The 18,318-nt window shown below is 47.4% G+C and overlaps 1 protein-coding gene across 2 annotated transcripts in view; it reads left to right on the plus strand.

The window, feature by feature from the left end:
* The window catches only part of VPS54 (VPS54 subunit of GARP complex), a 624,042-nt gene that overhangs the window by 355,936 nt on the left and 249,788 nt on the right, over window positions 1-18,318 (plus strand). The gene's annotated exons all lie outside the window — the stretch shown is intronic.

Genomic DNA, 18,318 nt, shown 5'->3' on the forward strand with positions numbered 1-18,318 from the left:
AAGAGATCAGGGCTAGATCCAACACCGTTTTTTAGCTCATTGCACCATCCCAGTTTCAGAACCTGGCTGTATGCAAATTAGTCTGTCCCTGGCCCAGTGCATCATGGGAACAGGGCAGACCAGACTACAAAAGCCAATTCTTACACTGGGAAGGAAACAAGCCTCCGGGGACCGGTTTCTGGCATTTCAGCCGTCTTCGGCCCGGCTTGCTTGAATCCTGATGGTGCAATGAGCAAGGGACTCACATCTGAGTATACCCTTCCACGCTTAGGGTGGACAAAATTATTTACAACAAGGGGTGGTGATGGACAGAGTCTCTGAATTAAGCAGAATACTCTCACCCAGTGAAGAGATCAGGGCTAGATCCAACACCGTTTTTCTTTTTTTAGCTCATTGCACCATCCCAGTTTCAGAACCTGGCTGTATGCAAATTAGTCTGTCCCTGGCCCAGTGCATCATGGGAACAGGGCAGACAAGACTACAAAAGCCAATTCTTACACTGGGAAGGAAACAAGCCTCCGGGGACCGGTTTCTGGCATTTCAGCCGTCTTCGGCCCGGCTTGCTTGAATCCTGATGGTGCAATGAGCAAGGGACTCACATCTGAGTATACCCTTCCACGCTTAGGGTGAACAAAATTATTTACAACAAGTGGTGGTGATGGACAGAGTCTCTGAATTAAGCAGAATACTCTCACCCAGTTAAGAGATCAGGGCTAGATCCAACACCGTTTTTTAGCTCATTGCACCATCCCAGTTTCAGAACCTGGCTGTATGCAAATTAGTCTGTCCCTGGCCCAGTGCATCATGGGAACAGGGCAGACCAGACTACAAAAGCCAATTCTTACACTGGGAAGGAAACAAGCCTCCGGGGACCGGTTTCTGGCATTTCAGCCGTCTTCGGCCCGGCTTGCTTGAATCCTGATGGTGCAATGAGCAAGGGACTCACATCTGAGTATAACCTTCCACGCTTAGGGTGGACAAAATTATTTACAACAAGGGGTGGTGATGGACAGAGTCTCTGAATTAAGCAGAATACTCTCACCCAGTCAAGAGATCAGGGCTAGATCCAACACCGTTTTTTAGCTCATTGCACCATCCCAGTTTCAGAACCTGGCTGTATGCAAATTAGTCTGTCCCTGGCCCAGTGCATCATGGGAACAGGGCAGACCAGACTACAAAAGCCAATTCTTACACTGGGAAGGAAACAAGCCTCCGGGCACCGGTTTCTGGCATTTCAGCCGTCTTCGGCCCGGCTTGCTTGAATCCTGATGGTGCTATGAGCAAGGGACTCACATCTGAGTATACCCTTCCACGCTTAGGGTGGACAAAATTATTTACAACAAGGGGTGGTGATGGACAGAGTCTCTGAATTAAGCAGAATACTCTCACCCAGTAAAGAGATCAGGGCTAGATCCAACACCGTTTTTTAGCTCATTGCACCATCCCAGTTTCAGAACCTGGCTGTATGCAAATTAGTCTGTCCCTGGCCCAGTGCATCATGGGAACAGGGCAGACCAGACTACAAAAGCCAATTCTTACACTGGGAAGGAAACAAGCCCCCGGGGACCGGTTTCTGGCATTTCAGCCGTCTTCGGCCCGGCTTGCTTGAATCCTGATGGTGCAATGAGCAAGGGACTCACATCTGAGTATACCCTTCCACGCTTAGGGTGGACAAAATTATTTACAACAAGGGGTGGTGATGGACAGAGTCTCTGAATTAAGCAGAATACTCTCACCCAGTAAAGAGATCAGGGCTAGATCCAACACCGTTTTTTAGCTCATTGCACCATCCCAGTTTCAGAACCTGGCTGTATGCAAATTAGTCTGTCCCTGGCCCAGTGCATCATGGGAACAGGGCAGACCAGACTACAAAAGCCAATTCTTACACTGGGAAGGAAACAAGCCTCCGGGGACCGGTTTCTGGCATTTCAGCCGTCTTCGGCCCGGCTTGCTTGAATCCTGATGGTGCAATGAGCAAGGGACTCACATCTGAGTATACCCTTCCACGCTTAGGGTGGACAAAATTATTTACAACAAGGGGTGGTGATGGACAGAGTCTCTGAATTAAGCAGAATACTCTCACCCAGTAAAGAGATCAGGGCTAGATCCAACACCGTTTTTTAGCTCATTGCACCATCCCAGTTTCAGAACCTGGCTGTATGCAAATTAGTCTGTCCCTGGCCCAGTGCATCATGGGAACAGGGCAGACCAGACTACAAAAGCCAATTCTTACACTGGGAAGGAAACCAGTCTCCGGGGACCGGTTTCTGGCATTTCAGCCGTCTTCGGCCCGGCTTGCTTGAATCCTGATGGTGCAATGAGCAAGGGACTCGCATCTGAGTATACCCTTCCACGCTTAGGGTGGACAAAGTCCCTTGCTCATTGCACCATCAGGATTCAAGCAAGCCGGGCCGAAGACGGCTGAAATGCCAGAAACCGGTGCCCGGAAGCTTGTTTCCTTCCCAGTGTAAGAATTGGCTTTTGTAGTTTGGTTTGCCCTGTTCCCATCATGCACTGGGACAGGAACAGACTAATTTGCATACAGCCAGGTTCTGAAACTGGGATGGTGCAGTGAGCTAAAAAACGGTGTTGGATCTAGCCCTGATCTCTTGACTGGGTGAGAGTATTCTGCTTAATTCAAAGACTCTGTCCCTCACCACCCCTTGTTGTAAATATTTTTGTCCACCCTAAGCGTGGAAGGGTATACTCAGACATGAGTCCCTTGCTCATTGCAACATCAGGATTAAAGCAAGCCGGGCCGAAGACGGCTGAAATGCCAGAAACCGGTCCCCGGAAGCTTGTTTCCTTCCCAGTGTAAGAATTGACTTTTGTAGTTTGGTTTGCCCTGTTCCCATCATGCACTGGGACAGGAACAGACTAATTTGCATACAGCCAGGTTCTGAAACTGGGATGGTGCAGTGAGCTAAAAAACGGTGTTGGATCTAGCCCTGATCTCTTGACTGGGTGAGAGTATTCTGCTTAATTCAGAGACTCTGTCCCTCACCACCCCTTGTTGTAAATATTTTTGTCCACCCTAAGCGTGGAAGGGTATACTCAGACATGAGTCCCTTGCTCATTGCACCATCAGGATTCAAGTAAGCCGGGCCGTAGACGGCTGAAATGCCAGAAACCGGTCCCCGGAAGCTTGTTTCCTTCCCAGTGTAAGAATTGGCTTTTGTAGTTTGGTTTGCCCTGTTCCCATCATGCACTGGGACAGGAACAGACTAATTTGCATACAGCCAGGTTCTGAAACTGGGATGGTGCAGTGAGCTAAAAAACGGTGTTGGATCTAGCCCTGATCTCTTGACTGGGTGAGAGTATTCTGCTTAATTCAGAGACTCTGTCCCTCACCACCCCTTGTTGTAAATATTCAAGGGTAATGGCACTGGCCAAACGAGAGTGGGAGGACACAACATTGGCAGGACCTAAATTGTGCTGTCAGCATGAGGAATCCAAGGTTATTCTGGGACCTTATTAATAAAGCTAGGCAGCAGAGCGCACAGCCTTTAGCCGGCCTCATAACAAGCCAGCAATGGTTTGACCACTTTTCGGCACTATATGGTGGAACTGAAGTCCCCTCTTGTCCAACGGTAGCTAGGGGTGGAGAAGGGGAACTTATAGGGGAGCTCGAGGACCCATTCTCGCCCTCGGAAGTAGTAGTGGCCATCAGACATCTGACCCCGAAGAAGGCGGCTGGCCCGGATGGGATCCGGGGGGACCTTTTGATCAAGGAACCTAGGGCTTGGGCCGAATTAATCGCCATTATAATGAATCTGATTGCCAGGGGTCACCCCGTGCCAGACTCTTGGAAGGGGGCAGAGGTGGTCACTGTGTTCAAAAAGGGGGCTAGAGATGACCCTGCCATTACAGACCTATCAGTCTGATAGACGTGATTCAGAAAGTGGTTGGCAGGGTCATCATCTCAAGGGTTGGAGCATGGATGGAAGAGGAACAAATCCTCTCCCACCTCCAAGCAGGATTCCGCCAGAAGGTGGGTACGATGGACCAGGTCTTTCGCTTTTTTGTCATCTATTGTAAGTCAGTCACCATCAAAAGGGGTAGCCTTTACATGGCTTTCATAGAACTCAAGACGGCTTTTGACCTGGTCCCTCGAGTAAAGCTGTGGGAGACACTGGAGAAGATGGGTTTCCCCGGTTCTCTACTGAGTTTTATTGTAAGGCTCCACGAGAGGAATTATGCGAGGATCAGATGGGGCACCCAGGGCCAGCTGACAGATAGGGTGCCCGTGAGGAGGGGAGTACGCCAGGGATGTGTTATGGCCCCGACCCTCTTCTCTCTGTTTGTGAACGGAGTGGTGGATCATCTGAGAGAGGAAGAGGCGGATGCACCATCCCTGGCGGGGGAAAGAATCCCCACTCTACTCTTCGCGGACGATACCATACTGATCTCTAAATCCCCGGTGGGTCTCCAAAAGCTTCTGCACCGATTCAGCACCTTTTGTACAGATAGAGGACTTACCATTAACACCTCGAAAACTAAGCTCATGGCTCTTTCACCCTTCAAAAGATTTAGAAATAATTTTACGCTCAATGGGGCACCCTTGGAGTTGGTTGATTCATTCGATTACTTGGGGGTGCGGGTAAATAGTCGGATGAATTGGAAGGACCACCTGGCCAAAATGTTACTTTTTTTTTTGTGAAAACTTTTTATTGATTTTAAAACAAGAAAACAAAAGAACAATACAAAACAAGGCAGTGCATTAAAACGTGTCATCACGTGGTCCGTGGGGGGGGGGTACATAGAGGAATCGAGCAGTAGTGCAATCAGTAATTGGGGGGGGGAGAGGGGGAAAGGAGACCAAAATACATACAAAACAGCTATGTTCCTGCGGAGGAAACGTCAGGTTGGGAGGAAGACAAATCAGCATCAAATTCCGACATTGGGGGAGTACATATATCTCCACGGTATGCGTTCCATTGGGTCCACACTTTCCCCCACGTGCCTGGTTTGCCACGGGAAACATACACAGTTTTTTCTCGAAACATGCACCAATCCATGTTTTGTGTCCATCCCAGAAGTGTCGGAGGCTTCTGAGCGCCCCACAATTGGGCAATATCACGCTTGGCTACCATGTTTCCCAAGGTCGCCCAGCGGAGCTGCGCTCGATTGTAGTCATTCGGCTCCCAGACATTCAACAAGCATCTTCTCGCTTCAGGTATTAAGCGCACTCCCGTGACCTCACTCATTACTTCATGCACGCGGTTCCAATAACGTATCACAGCAGGGCATTCCCAGATAATATGAAGGAACGTAGCCACCATACCGCATCCACGCCTGCACAAGCCATCCATCGAAAATCCCATACTAACCAGACGTGGGCCGGTCACATACACCCTATGCAGAATTTTCAGTTGGACGAACCGAAGACGTGCCGGGATAGCTACTTCCTTCGGGGAAGAAATAGCGGACTGCCAGTCCTCATCATCGAGTTCCAGACCATCTCCGGTCCACAACCCTCGAAGACTATCTAGTAGATCAGTCCTGGTATTGATCAACTTTTTATAAATTAGCGAGATCGTGCTATCAGGAACGTGACCATCCAGAATCCGATCCTCGAGCGGGGATGCCTCCGGCACGTCCGAGCCTAGTGGAAAAACAGACAAGACCGCATGCCGGACTTGCGCATATCTGAAGAATTCCTTATCATTCAGCCCATACTCAACTTTCAATTCCTCAAACGTCTTGACCCTGCCCTTGATCCATACGTCATCTACCCTACTGATCCCGATCATGTCCCACCGATCAAATCCCTTCGATTGCCAAAGGGAGCCCAGTTTATCCGAAGCATATAGTGGGGTAGCCCGGGTCGGCCTATCGGCCCATCCCGTGGCTGCCGTAGCTCTACGCCACACCTGCACTGCTGTTTTGGTGGGGCCCGTAAGAGTGTCACCAGCTGATTTCGCATATAGAGGCCTATTGTAGTCCCCACCGGGTAGCAACCATCTGTCCATCGCAAAAGCCGGGTTTAGTGGGGGAGTGTAGGTGCCATGGTTGATGGCCCCCAATTGAGAGGCCCAGTAATAGCGACGAATGTCCGGGAGAGCGATGCCGCCATCGTACCAAGGGAGTGTAAGCTTCGAGAGGGCGATGCGAGGACGGCCCCCCCATAACAATTGCCGCTGTAGACTCTCAATCTCACGAAAATATTCCGCTGGCACTACATCAAGCGTGTTTTGAAGCGCATAAAGGAATCGGGGGAGTGACATCATCTTAAACAACGCAGCTCGTCCCAAGGGAGAAAGGGGGAGCTTGCTCCAAGTCCCGACAGCCGCCCGAAGGCGTCTGAGAGGGGGCAGCAGATTGCGCTCATACCGAAGTGTGGGGTCCAAGGTGACAAAGATTCCCAGATATTTGAAACCATCTAGTACCACCGGAATAGGACAATCACGGGGCAGGAGGGGAGTATCACCGGAGAGAACATAAACGCAAGATTTAGACCAATTTATAACTAAGCCGGAATTTTTACGGAAAGAAGTCAAAACGTCAAAAAGGACGATTAACGACTGTCGGGGCGATGTGAGGTACAAAAGGATGTCATCTGCATACAAAGATACACGGTCTTCAAAGTCCGGAGACCATCGAATACCCTTCATGGATGGTTCCCATCGCAGCCAAGCCGCCAGTGGCTCTAAAGCAAGGGCAAACAAGAGTGGGGACAGAGGACCTCCCTGGCGCGTACCTCTACCGAGAACAAAGGAGGCCGAGACACGTCCATTCACCACTACCTGGGCTAAGGGATCAGCATAAAGCAATCGAACCCAACGGATAAAGGTGGGCCCAAACCCGAATTTGGAGAGGACCGCCCAAAGATAGGGCCATTCAATCGTGTCAAACGCCATGGTGGCGTCCAAAGACGCCAAGATGGCCGACTCTCTCAATGTCCCGGCTCGCGCGAGGACTCCATGCAAGCGCTGAAGATTAAGTGCCGTATTGCGATGTGGTATAAATCCGGACTGGTCCGGATGAACCAGATCGCCTATAACAGCCACCAGACGATTAGCAAGAACTTTGGCCAGGATCTTGGGTTCAGCATTTATTAGGGAAATAGGCCTGTACGATTCACAGCGGTCACGTGGCTTACCCTCTTTATGTATAACCACTATGGAAGCCAATCTCTGGTCAGGAGGAAGAAACCCTTCCGCCAGTGATTCCAGAAACATAGATCGCATATACGGTGCCAGTACATCCGGATGAAGCTTGTAGAGTTCTATAGGGAGTCCATTAGGGCCCGAGGCCTTCCCGGAGCGAATCGAACGGATAGCGGTCGCAACTTCGTCCGCCGTAGGCGGAGCCTCCAGCAGGTCCCGCTCAGATTCAGACAAACATGGTAGCGAGATATCGCGTAAATGTGGGAGTCCTGCTCCGGTCTATCGGACACAGGGGAGTACACCACCCGGAAATAATCGGCGAACCTCTCAACAATCCCAGCAGGGTCCGTGATACTTTCACCATTCGCGTCAACTATAACAGGAACCACTCGACTTGCGCATTCTCTCCTATCCAACCAAGCAAGCAACTTCCCAGCCTTATCTCCCACATCATACAGACGTCCCTGCTGTTCACGACTCATCTCCTTCGCTGCATCAGTCACCAGAGCTCTGTACTCATGTTGTTTTAGGTCCAACAGATGAAGCCTCTCAGGGGAGACTCCAGCATCCAACTCTCCCTCAAGAACGGTAATTTCAGTCTCAAGACGAACAACCTCCTCTCGTCTACATCTCTTAACAGTGCCAATCGACGAGAGGGCCTGCCCCCGAATTACAGTTTTGTACGCCTCTCACAAGGAGACAGAAGAGGATACTGACCCCACATTTTCGGCAAAGTAGTGATCAATTGTCTTAAGTAGTTCCGCTCTAATCTTGGGATCACGGAGGTACCATGGGTTGATCGGGGCCACTCGACCCTCTGATCCCCCATGTGCGTTCACAACCAACCACAGTGGGGAATGATCCGAAATACCCCTGGCAAGATGTTTCACCTCCCCTATACGGGAAGTCTGGGAGGAGGGCATCAAAACATAATCCAATCTCGAAAGGCTGCCGTGGGCCCCAGAGTGGAAGGTATACTGTTGTTGCCCAGGATGATGTAATCACCAACAATCGGTCAGCCCCAGCGCCTCCATGAAGTCCCCAAGCCAGGATTGGAACTTAGCGAGAACTCTGGGAGGGTAACGATCACACATCCCAGATACTACTGAATTAAAGTCTCCCCCGACCACAAGCAAACCCTCGGGGACTCCCAGAATCACTCTTCCCAAATCCGCATAGGTCGTAGTTTGAAGACCTGGGGGTATGTAAACAGAAAATAGTGTAACCACCCTACCCTCCCAAAGCCCCACAATGGCGGCGTACCGCCCTCTATCATCAAGTATAATGTCGTCAACAGCTAGGGGGAGGGAGGTCCGGATTAGAATGCCCACCCCTCTGGAGCCAGAAGTGAAACCTGAGTGTGCAATGAGATGATAGCCACGCCTATTCATGGCGTGGCACGTATTACCCAGCAAGTGCGTCTCCTGAAGCAAAACCACATCAGGGGACAAGCGTCTCAGTAACTGCAAGACCACTCCCCGTTTAATTCTGTCTCCCAAACCATTGACGTTCCAACACAGTATCCGTAGTCCCCTACCCCCCATCCCAGAGTCCACCCCAAGTCTCCCCCCACGCCAGGCGCGACACCACAACACAGAAGATCATCAGCATTATGCCTTGAAAAAAACAAAGAAACACATCCCTGAACTTCCCAACCCCCCAAAACAACATCATACCCCCCACCCCGCACCCCTGCGTTAGACTCAAAAGCCACCCCAACTCGCAGCGTGCCTGTCGCCCTAACATACAACTAATCTACGAAAAGAACCCCAGAGGAGGAAGTCTCACCCGCCCCTCACCCACACCCCAGTAAGACAATGGAGTTGCAATCATTATCAGTATAGCATCGAACCATTGCTGAAAGTCAAAACGTTGGTCCGGGAGCCGATGTCGCTCCCTATTCCTGTTCCGTCGGGCCGCCCTCCGCTCCACCGGAAGGTTCCGATTGTTCAAACCGCCCTCGTCCCGTAGGTAGCGAGTCCAACCAGTCTTAGCCGCTTCAGGATGGTCAAAGAAAAATGTTCTATCATTGTGGACGATACGCAATCGAGCCGGGAAAAGCATGGCATATTTCATGTCCCTGTCTCTGTCTCTTCTTCACTCCTTGAAATCCTAGCCGCTGCTTCTGGACTTGTTGGGTGAAGTCCGGATAAAAGCTGACCGCAGCGTTCTCATATTCCGTGGGGCCTGATGTGCGGGAAGCCTGCAGTATCACATCCCTGTCACGAAAGTTGAAAATCCGCGCAATGATGGGGCGTGGAGAGGCACCCAGCTTGGGCGGGCCACCCGGGACACGGTGGGCCCGTTCTACTGCAAAGAATTTGCTCAGGCCCTTGGTCGCTAAATGATTTAGGACAAGGTCCTCCACCAGTAGGTCCACAGCTGACGATTCCGTCTTCTCCGGGACACCGACCAGTCGGACGTTGTTCCGTCGTGCTCGGCCCTCAAAATCGTCCAAGCGACGGGAGAGATAGTCACGGGCGGTTCTCAGATTACCGACCTCCGTCTGTAGGTCAGAGACGTCGGCGATGAGACTAGTAGTCTTCAGGTCGAGAGACTTGACCTTTTCGTTGGTTTTTGCAAGATCCGCCCTGATTAGATTAACATCTATGGCAACAGTGTCCAGCTTGTGGGTTAGGGCCTCATACTGTTGTCCCATCGCGGCCTTCATCCCAGCAATGGCGCACATGACGTCTTTCAACGACGGGTCATCACCCAGCAGGGATTCGTCCTCAATACCGGCCGGGGGTTTAGCCATTCCGCTCGGAGAGCTCTTAGTGAGGGTATATCGGTCCATGACGTTGGATTGGACAGAACCTCCTCGAGCTGCCGGTCTGGTCTTGCGCCTCTCCGCTTCAGGCTTGGTGGCCATCTTAGGTCGTGTGCCCCGGAGGGTAGTCTGAGACCTAGTGAAAATGGCTACACTCGATGTGCCCGCAGAAGCTCAAGGAATAAAGTGAGGACCAGTCACTAGGCAAAGAGCAAGAAAGTCCTGATCTCCAAGCGATGTTGCGAATAAATGAGTGAAGCAAGCACCCCGGGCGACCAAGGCAAGGTCAATGACGTAGGATCATCAAAATCGAAACCGAAAGTAGAAGACCGGGCAAGGGAGGTTAACGCAGGCCGTTGTTATTCAATTACTACCTGGCTGGCAGAGTAGGCAAGCCCGGGGCAGTGCCATGGAGCAGGCCGCTAATATTCAAAATGCCATATCTCAGGTTCCCGGAGACCAAAGCGAAATCCGCCAACGGATAAATGATCAGCAGGTTCACGACCACAGAAGCCCGTCGTCCAAATCAGGATTAGATGCAGGATAGTCGATGGAGGTGGCGAAGGTCCGGGAGCTCTGAGCTCACGCGACCATCTTGGGTGCGCGCTAAGCTCCTCCTCCGCCAAAATGTTACTTGGCCATAAAAGAGTATCAGGGGTGTGACCCTGAGGGAGCATCGGGAGTCAACGAGTAAACCTGTGGCACCGGTCATGGCAATCTATGAGGGCCAGATACTCCCGGCCGCATTACATGGCTCCGAGCTGTGGGGGTTTGAAAATGTTTCTGAGCTAGTTGCAGCGGAAAACGAGTTTCTGAGGGACTTGGTGGCTCTGCCCGTTTCTACCCCGCTAACTCCATTGCGGCTAGATCTGGGCAGGCGATCCTTCAAAGACCTAGTGCGGCCGCGCCCTCTATTGTTTTGGGCTCAGAGCTTGCCAATTATGCTGCTGGGCTGGATGAATTAATATTGCTCGACACCGGTAACAAGATCGGGTGGTTGAGCAACGTGAGGCAGTTGGTGGTGCAATTGGGCCTGAGAGATGTGTGGGCGAGTCAAATGCCACCCCCCAAACCGGTGATTAAGAAGATATACTGGGACTGGGTTCAGGCAGAGGCAACACACAGTGGGGTTGGGGGATTACTCACTGAGCGGTTTTTAGAGTTCAAATGGTCTAGGAAGTTGGAACCCTTCCTCGACCTCATAGCCAAGCCTCTGGACAGAGCCCTTTATTTAAAACTCAGGTATGGGACCCTTCCGGTGCATGAGTTCACCGCGGGGTGGTCTAACGCTGGTGGTCCTCCGCGTCCCTGCCCCGGGTGCGCGGCTCCAAAGGAGTCTGTGGCGCATTTACTTTTTGCCTGCCCCGCTTATAAAGTTGCCAGGAAGGTCTGGTTGAAACCAGTATGCATGGGGTTGGGTTTGAGGTGCCATAGAATGGCCCTACGAGTTCTCACTACTGACCCAACATCCTCTGCCATGGTATGCGGGGTGGCTAAATATCTGAGCAGCGCATGGCTGACTCGTACTAGGAGGATGAAGCTATACTCCACCCCGCCAAATTGCTAGGAGGCCCTTATTGGCAGGACGCTATGATGATGATTGGATGGATTTGAAGTTATTCTAACCATTATGTAATAATGTATTGATGAGGATGTTTAGCTGGGGTCTCATAATAATCGCCCAATGTACTGTATAATGTGTAGGCTTCAACTTTTAACAAGGGAATTTTATTGTTGATAGTTTTTACCAATGTTTTATTGTGTAAAATGTATTCTTTTATGGTGAGAATTTTTACCGAATAAAGATTTATACTACATTTGAGCAAAGTGCTCTGCACAATGCAGATTGAGAGCCTCCAGGCCACTAGCATCTCAGCAAGCTCAGTATGGCATGCTCTGAATTTGCACAGTTGCTACTGTGTCACTTTGAACTGAATGTTTGATTTGACCAGGAACTGGGAGCACTGCGAAGCATGACACAAGTAGGAACGCTGTCCGCATGTGCTGCTGCTTCTGGCGATTACTTGGTAGGAGGGTGTTAGTAATGCATGGGTTCTCACTCTTGTAGAGACCAGTGATTTTCTGTAATGTAAATAAATACTGCAAATGCCAACATTCTCAGTATTACTTATCAGAGTTCTGGACAGAATAACATCTTGCTAGGGAACTTATCCTCAATAAGAATATGAAAGATCCAAACAAAAGTTTACTTGGATAGTTCAACATCCACAGGGGTGATACTGCCAGAAATTCGGCAAGTATGCTGGCATCATTTCTGCAAGACAGCCATCTGTTGCAGTTTCACAAACTCCCCCGCACAGAAGAGACACCACTTTAGACCACATTCTAGCAAAGGAGTGCCAAGTAATAGTTAAGGACACTATTGTTTTTGATTAGTTACGCCATCATCAAATTCCTTTTGAGATTCCAAACTCCAAAACATTACGACCAAGACAACCCCTGCACAAGCCGATCGAATGCATATAACAATAGTTACACACCTGCAGTGGGTTACCTCATGACCCACCAGCATACTCTTCAAAAGAGGATGAGGATTGGTGGCCTTTGACAGGTTCACATCATATCTGAAAGATAGTTCAAACTGAATTCAAATAGGGGAACATTTATCAGGCTTTGTTCTCCCCTCATGGAGTTCCACAAGGTTCTATAGGTCCTTGCGCTCCTCAAGTTGCATGTGAAACCTTTGAACGAAGAATTAAGAGATATTGTTCTGAATGTCTATCAGTATGCTGACTATGCTCAACAATATCTAAAATTAAGCTGACTTATTCAAAATGGGCCTCATGAAGACTCAGTCATGACTGTGAAACCACTTTGTAAAGTTAACCCGGATACATCACTCCTAAAATGAATAGTCATGCTCTTAACCTGTTTCAGTGCTCAAACCCTCTAGGAACTAAGCAGGTTATTGTAAATCAAGCAAAATCTCTAGGCTTCATTCTAAAAAGCAAACTCTCTCTTCAAGACCGCATAAGACAAACTGCCAACTGCGTACTATGGCAACGACTCGCTCTGTGCAACATAAAATACTTAGTCCAAAAGACTAAAGGACACAAGTTCATGCATTAGTACTTTCACAGCAGGGCTGTGAAATCTGCTGCCCAGCATCCCTAAATCGACCCCTACTATTTAAAAAAGAAATTAAACATTCTAGGAAAAAGCAAACACTTAAGAAACAAGGAAATTCTATAGAACCACTCCTTTTCAGGAATGGAAAAAAGAAATTAGGAACGCCATCCTACAAGGCTAATGAACTACAGCCACGTTCAAGACGTTTAAAAAGGGGATGAAATAGCTCTTATAAGATATTGCAATAAACAATAAAAGAAGCATCTTTTAGACTTCAAGTATGATAGATTGAATCTACTTTGGTGATCATGAAGCCCATGTGTTATTGGTATAATATGAGAATCAAGACCTACATATCCTTCTCTTAGGATTTATACTATCACATGATACTCCACCTGCAGAGGATCTGGGAAAACATACTAACTCTTTTTTATGCAAGTCTTTACATTCTTTGTTTTAATTCTGTTAGATGGTTATTATACATTTATGTTAATATTCTGAAGTTCTTCAGATTAATCTCACTAATTTTGTTTGCGGACCCTTGCTCAATGTGACAGATCAGGTTTAAAAGTACGTCCAGCTTCTTCTTTGTCAAACACTTTGGTGTTTTGAACATGGTTCTCACTGTATAACACTTTTAAAAATGGTGAGTAAACTCAGGAGTGCGTAGTATCCGTGATAAAGGGTAACAACTTACTGGTATTGAGTGGTCAGCGTGACCACGGTGGAATAAGTAGCAGTCTTGAGCAGGCTAGAGCATACAGTGGTTCAGCTGAGACCACGTAGTTAAAGGAACCTAAAACAGATTGCACATGAAAAGGCATTTGGAATGGGACATCCTAATCCCTACTTCATTGCCTGTGCGGCGCCGCTTCCCTTGAAGGGATAGGATTCCGACCGCCACCCCAATGGTATCATAGATCCTGTCAGAGGCTGCTGTCTTTCTCCCGACCGCCTGCATCTAAATGCGGCGATCGGACCAATGGCCTGTATGTCAGTGGGAGCGCCACTTACTGCCTGTCTGTGGCGGTCCCACCAACATCGTAATTAGGTCCTATGTTTGCCTGAATCTTGATTGGTCTGTCAAAGCCTTTTTATTTACATTTAGGCTAGTTAGCCCAACTGGCCATTGATGATTCAGTTCTTCTAACTGCTCTACAGTCCCTTCAGAGTCTTTATTTGCTCTAGGGACATGAGGAGTCTATTTATTGGTAAATCTATGTTTTATAATTTTGTTCTATTTATTAGTCTCTAAAACTGCCTGGGAATTTCTGATCTTTACTGATTGAGAAATTGATTTGACCAGTATTGAAATTTGATTTTCAAATATCTCAATGATGCTTCTTGACAAAATCCTGCTCTAGTGTGTATAGCTACCAATATGAATGGGAAAAGAGGTTACAGAGATTAGGAGACCATTTTTCAGTGGTTTTCCATTCTAATAAGTTATTGTTATTGGGGGGTCTACTAACTGAATCTTTGATATTTGTTTGTGCTACCAATATCTAGTTTAGCATATCACCAAAAACTAGTCGATAAAGAACATTGCGTTCTTCTTGAAAGTTTCTTTTAAACTTTGTTGTTAGGTAGCATTTGCATTCTTTTAATGGGATAGCTCTTATTGCATTCTCAAAATAAATAAATAAATTGCTTTTGATCATTAATGAAGCACACCTCCTTTGCCTTTCATTGTTTTAGAAGCAGCTTTCGACCCCTGTTCTACCCACTACTGTCCTCTTACAATCACACAGTAGTGAGGCAATTTCTGAGAGACCAGAGTGAAATCCAGTCATACCACATGCTACAGTGAAATTTGGCACTGAACATTGTAAACTGACATACTTGAGGAATCTTTGTAGCTGCTACTGTTTAGAGCAAAAGTGTACAGACAGTCACAAGACTGGGAATTGTCTGGTACCAGAATAAAAATTAATACCTGACAAAATTAATACAGTATGAAGCAATAGCTCAACTTAACTTTGGTTCCAGCAAAAAGAGGTTTTTATTTTTTACCTGAGGAGAGCAGTTGGAAATTTTTAGGCAAATTCTTTCAGAAGCAGGCCATGCCCACATTTGCTGTCCCTTATTTTTCAGGGTGTTTATGTTCTGGTGAAATGTCTTGGCCCCGGTGGTTTTGAGTTGAAAAGGATAACGGTGTTCAAACACTGCGAGTAGGGTTCTGTCGCTTCCAAACATAAGCATAAAAAGAAGGAAAGGAAGGAAAGAAAAAAGAAGTGATAAATCAGTACATGTGCAAGACATCTCTGCTTCTCTGCTGTCTGGTACTGATTATTACTTTGCTTCCAACCAGTTCTTCAGAGAAAAAAATTACTGCAACGTCCAGGTTGCTGATACAAAAATAGAATCCTGCGCTCCATATTGAACAACTAGAATGTGAATGTTACTCTTAATAGTGATAGGTCCTGTACCACACGTGGCCGACTACTGATACTGCAACTCCCTCCTGCAGAAAATAATGAGGTAGTGATTTAAAACAAAACTCCATTTTTAATTTAAAGTAGAGCTTGGCGGCAGCTTTCTTTCAGCTGTAGTTTTTTTAGTGATTCCCTTCTGTTAATGACAAGTAGGAAAGGGTAGAAATGTTCTTTCTTTTATCCACCTACTATCCGGGGTAGGGAGCCATGCCTCCCTCTTTCAGTAATGTAATGAGGAAGGTATATCAGATTAGTGAAGATTACTGGTAATTAACCAGGGCATCGCCTTACACATTCATACTTCGGAATACCCTGTAGTTTCTAAATTCCACCAATAACCTTCGTTTTTAGGTCTCGGCCTAGAGACGTGCGAAGCGCGTTCTCGGCAGAGAACTATTGTAATCATTTCAGCCGGAAAACGAGACGAGCTAGGCACGCGCCCAGCATTCTGAATGGGAGAGGAGCGACAAGACCTGGCCATGCGCGGATTAGGTGGCGCGCACGCTCACGACGCCAGCGTCTCCGCCGCGCGGCGATGACCGCTCTCTTCCTGGGTCGCGCGCGTCACGGGTGAGCTTCTTAAGTTTCGTTTTCCTTTCCACTTCGGAAACGCGGGGAGTTGGGGACGAGCGTCGGCGCCGCGGAGGAACCAGGACAAGCAGCAATGGAGGCGGAGGAAGCGCTGGAGGAAGGGGTAATGCTTGTGTATTTACCCTTTTCATCTCAGATCTGGCCAGTATTGGAGTAGCATTATGCAAGGTGTGTCTTACTACAGACTCGCTGCAGGTAACCATGTCAAGCTTTCCTCGCTTGACTTGTTTTAATCCTTTTTGTGGCCGGGCGGGAATGTCGCTCCTTGTGGGGCACGTCCCTGACCTTTTGGAGACGTGCCTGTGCTTAGGGAGTGGCCACCTTTTCTTTGCTTTCTCTTGTAAGGCCAGACTTTCAGGATAAGTACATAAGTTGAATAGTACATCCAAGTAATGCAAATGTAACTCATTTATATGTTTAGTTATTCTGCAATCGTAGTAGGAGCCGAGAATAGCCACAATAATCTTTGAGCGAATATCACACCAAAGAAGTCCTTTGTAGTTAGAGGTCAACACAGATGCTCTACATAGTACACTTTTTAAATTTATTAGTTATTGACATTGCCACCAACCGTAGTTAAGTGATGAGACAATTCAGTTTGCATTGCCTTCTCTGGAGTTTGGTTTTATTATGGCAATGTTTTTTAGGATTCTCTTATACTACTTTGATTTAAATCCATAAAATCCCCATTTAGACATTCACCCCTTGCCGCAATCGTGGGCTCGTGCAGAGGGAGCTGTAGTATCTAGTCACTAGTCAGTTTCTGTAATTTGATAATACGATATTCTGATGTCTTGTTCCCTTTACTCTGGATCTGGGTTATTAAACGTCAGCCCAAGAGGCCAGGGTTCATGTCAGATTGTCAGGTTGTCCCTGTGACTTGCAAGTAAAGTCAATAAAGCTGATATACATTCTCAGTGATTTTCCTAAGAATCAGGTGCTTCTAGAGCTTCAATAGACATTTCTCTTAGAGTGACTGCTAGCCATTGGTATGTTTCTCTTGCCTGCATGCGTTTATTGTATAGGCAGTTGCTCTTTTTTTCTTTGGAAAACTTTTGAGATGGCAATTGTACGTTAGGTTTTCTAGCATGGACATTTGGGCTAGGATTATTTTAATTTTCACAGCTTCCGTTTCCATTTCCTCCAGACTTGCATTTCCTTCCCTCTAGTGAGTGATGTCCTTTTCTGGTGAGGCAACGTCTCTTCACTAGTCATCCTCGATGGAAAGTGACATTACCATTTGGAGGATGGGCACTGTAAAAGTAAGGAAGTACTTGTTTTATACAATAAGCTGAAAGAAAAACATTCGAAAAGTCTGCCACACTGTCACAAACGTATGCCTAACATTTCCTAAAGGAAACAAGAAAAGAAAGTGTGATAAATATTTATTATTGACCTAGTTTGTAACCTACGTGTGTTTTAAAAATTAATTCAGAAAAGTTCCACCGGCATAGAACATTTTAACGCTGGTTCTCCTAGCATAATGTATTCATTGTTTTTTTACTTTAAATTCGACCTGATGTTGAATTTCCTTTTCCCATTACCTTGGATAAGATTCAGTTGTGTGAACTTTTGTAGTGCCCTTTTCTGTGTACTGAAATGCATGTAATAACAATATAGTAGCTCTTCACCATATACACCCTATACAGTATTGCATTTCCACGGATTGTCGTTTTAGCTGAATAATGGTGTTTTGCAGAGGGTTTTTAAAGCCAAAATCTGGGTACCCCTTCCGCCTCCAAATAGTGTTAATACCTCTGGACCGTTCCTATTGCAGCAGGACCACGTCTTATTCGCATATATCTGGGTCTAATTTGATGTGTCATGGTGGGCCACAAACAATGTATTGGGATGTGGCTCTAGTAAATTGCTAGTGGCTGAGATTGATTCTCGCACTCGATGCGTCACTTTTTTGTAGTGTATATTGTGATGCCCTTAGAGTGTGCGTTTGATTTGTTCAGCATTCCGCTCATCATCTGTTCTTTTTGTATTTGTCACCCTAAGTGGAAAGGGTATATCAAGACGGGGGTCCAGTGCTTGCTATGCCACCGGTCACAAGCTACCCTGACTGATGAGGGGGTGATACCCAAAACCGGTCCCAGGATGCTTGTCTCTGGTCCAAATAGGACCTGGCATTTCAAGCTGTTCTGTTCCCATGGGGAGCTGGGTCAAGACTGATTTACATGTGTCTGAGTCCAAACTGGAATGGCATGACGATCTAAATAAGATAGATTTAACCCAGATCTGTGACTGGGGTTGAATGTTTGATTTGTTCAACATTCCATCCATCTGTTCTTTTTGCATCTGTTGCCATTAGTGCAAC

This window comes from Lissotriton helveticus, chromosome 6 (assembly GCF_964261635.1).
Source record: "Lissotriton helveticus chromosome 6, aLisHel1.1, whole genome shotgun sequence".
In the NCBI taxonomy this organism is placed as follows: Eukaryota; Metazoa; Chordata; class Amphibia; order Caudata; family Salamandridae; genus Lissotriton; species Lissotriton helveticus.